We start from the raw sequence: 3,354 nt of genomic DNA, 5'->3' as shown, positions 1-3,354 counted from the left end.
GCTTATACAAATTTGACTGGTTTTGGTTGGTATGATATATGTTATTCTTTGTATTTTGGTATAATCTGTTGATGTGTATTTTTTGTTTATTCTTTTTGTTAAATTGTTCATGCCATTACGTATATATATATATATATATATATATTATATATATACATATAATTTTGTTTCATAAAGTGTTCACTCATCTCTGAATCTGCCTGATCTAGTAAGAACTAAAGCATTCAACGAGAATTGTATCATTAAGACTCGTCATTGATATATAAAAATTATTTAGAGGTCAAAAGTGATCAGTAACGGACTTGATCCTTTTCAGGAATCTATAGTGCAGTTAATACAAAAAATATGTTAATTTCAGATCCACATCGTGTTTTATAGTATCGGATGAGACATTTGAAGATGAGAGTTAAGCTGAGGAGGGAAGTCCGGTCGGACGGAAAAGCCAATCAAGACTCGCCCGGAAACTAGAGGGCAAATCGGGGCTCTTCAGGGGGTTTCCTAGGGGTTCCCCAGGGGTTTCTCAGGGGTTTCCTAGGGGTTTCCCAGGGCAAGCACACCCTCTGTTAAGGTTCAGTGGACCTGAGGGAGGAATCTTTCAAATTGGCTGTACCAATATTAGAGCCAACAGGGAAGTCAACAGAGAGTTATCATCGGTGAATTGACTCGGAGGAGGGAGAGGGGGAGCGGCAACCAGGGGGAGAGATCGGGGAAATTCCCCTAGAGGACATAGGGGAAATTCCCCTAGAGGACATCTATCACACACCAGAATAATATCCCTCGGCTTGAGCTCCCCCCTAGAATTGTCGTCTGTGAAACTATATTCCTGCGTAGTCAGGGTCCTTAGTCAACTGGGTCACTACAGAGGCATCAGTCACAAGATAGGGTTCATGAACAGATGGAGAATTGAGGAGGCGTTTGGATCATATGTGGGGTCAAAGGGAGGAGGGTAAGGGGGGAAAGGGGCAGGGAAAGGGGAGGGAGAAGGGGAGAGGAGGGGACGGGGGGGAGAACGGAGGGCCGGCGTTAGTTGGTTGCGTGTTGGCATAGCTGACCCCGGGCGTAATGATTGATGATTCAATTACAGCAAGTGTGAGTTCGAAAGCGCTGATTGGCCAGTCTTATTGGGACCACGTTGGTCACGGGAGATGGGGGGGGGGGATGTGCAAGACAAGGGAAGAGTTAATCCCCCCAAAAATATATATATATATATATATATATATATATATATATATATATATTCGATAGATAAACAAATAAAACGAAAAGAAAACGAAGGAAGAGTTAATAAATATATATATATATATATATATATATATATATATATATATATTCGATAAATAAACAAATAAAACTAAAAGAAAACGGAACTGAGCCCGGGCAAGTGAACAAAAGAAAACGGAGGGAGGTAGATTAGAAGCGAGTTCCAGAAGAAGATGAAGAACGAGAAGGTACGAGGAAGGGGTTTAATGTTATCTGGAGAGGGGAGACAGGAGAGGGGAAAGGGAAGGGGGAAAGGATTGGGGATGGATAGTAGCTGTAGAGATGTCAAAGACGACATGATTCGAGGTACGAGAGAAGACGGGTTTGATTCAGAATCTGCGGAGGAGGAGGAGGAGGAGAGAATATCAAGAGGAAGAAGATCAACATGAGTGTCCGACGGTCTTCGAGTGCATCAAGCGTCAGGGCCGAAGATGTAGACGGACGAGACAGATGAGAGAGTTTAAAATAGGTAAAATAAATCAAATAGAGTAAAGGCGGATGAAGATGAGGTACTGTTAAGGGTACTACGGTGTCCAGGGAAACTGTGAGGGGGAAAGGGATTTCGTTAAGAAAGAGTTCTGGAAGAACACTTTAAGAGGGGATGGTTCTTCTTTTACGAGAATGAGGAAGGGCTGAGGAAAATGAGTATAGAAGGAGGAGGAGGAGGAAGAGGTCGCATAGAGGAAGAAAAGGCAAAGGAGGAGGAGATGAGGAGGAAGAGGAAGAAGAGGCAAAGGAGGAGGAGACGGGGAAAGAGCAGGAAGAGGAGACTAAGAAAAAGGGAGGAGGAGGAGGAGATGGAGAAAGAGGAGGAGGAGACGGAGAAAGAGGAGGAAGAAGAAGAGGACGCAGAGAAGTAGGAGGAGATGGAGAAAAGGACGAAGAGGAAGAGGAAACAAAGGAGAGAGTAGAGGAGGAGACGGAAAAAGGAGGCAAAGGAGAAGAAAGAGGCAAAGAAAAAGGTGGAGGAACAGGAAGAGAAGACGAAGAAAGAGGAGGAGGAAGAAGAGGGAAAGAAGAAGGAAAATGAGTAGGAGGGAGAGACGGAGAAAGAGGGGGAGGCACAGAAGGAGAACGAAGAGGAAGAAGAGGCAAAGGAGGAGGGGAAGGAAGAGGAGGAGGAGGAGGAAGAAGAGGCAAAGAAGGAGAAGGAAAAGGAGTAGGAGGGAGAGACGGAGAAAGAGGGAGAGGCACAGAAGGAGAACGAAGAGGAAGAAGAGGCAAAGGAGGAGTGGGAGGAAGAAGAGGAAGAGAAGCAGGGAAAGGTGAAGGAGAAGGAGGAGGAGGAGAAGGAACTGTGAGTGCTCGGGTCCTCAGCAGAAGGGTCGAAGTGTTCTGGGAGTTGACTACTAAACGAAAGGAACGGTTCGCGACAAAGGTGAGAACAAGGAACGAGTGAAGTCCTTTCAAGAAAGAACAGAAGGAGGTGCATGACGACCCAGGAGCTAGGCAGAGGCTGAAAGATCCTTGTCCGTAGTAACAGATCTAAGAAGAAAGCATAGTTGTGCATTAGTGAAAGGTAGACACCAAGTAACAGTTGTAACAATTATGAAAACAATCGCTAGTAACAGCGATGTAGTGAGAATAAAGAACCACGGGATTCGCGCTCTGCGGACCTCGGTTCGAGACTCGCGAGGGCCGTGATTGTATTGAGCGTGGAACGAGGAGTCTGACCCAAATTTTGGTGCCTCAGTGTGGAGGTAGGCTGGGAGTGGACAGATTTATGGAGGTGAGAAATGTGGGAATGTTGTTCAAGAAGGTTTTCTATAAATAAGACTGAAATATATAAGTCTGGCAAGGCAAAACAACAAACAAACAATAAATAAAATAAATAAAATGCAAAAAAAAAAAAGTGAACAATACGTTTCTCTTCCCACTCTTGATGTTTGTCATAAATTGCATTAAATATTTAAAATTTATTATCAAAACTGCGTCTAACAGGGCACACTTTCACAACTCACAATGCATGTGCGTTTGTGAATCACCAAGGTTTTAAGGTTTTGGATCACGTGTCGGACTCGTGATCGACAGTTGTTACCCTTCCGAATGAGAGCTCAGATTTCATATATGGCTCGACCTATAGGTAATCCTTTA

The sequence above is a fragment of the Oratosquilla oratoria genome, chromosome 18 (genome assembly GCF_046742065.1).
Source record: "Oratosquilla oratoria isolate Oo_2021 chromosome 18, ASM4674206v1, whole genome shotgun sequence".
Taxonomy (NCBI): domain Eukaryota; kingdom Metazoa; phylum Arthropoda; class Malacostraca; order Stomatopoda; family Squillidae; genus Oratosquilla; species Oratosquilla oratoria.
The sequence above is the reverse complement of the archived record's forward strand: the minus strand, read 5'-3'. Positions refer to the sequence as shown.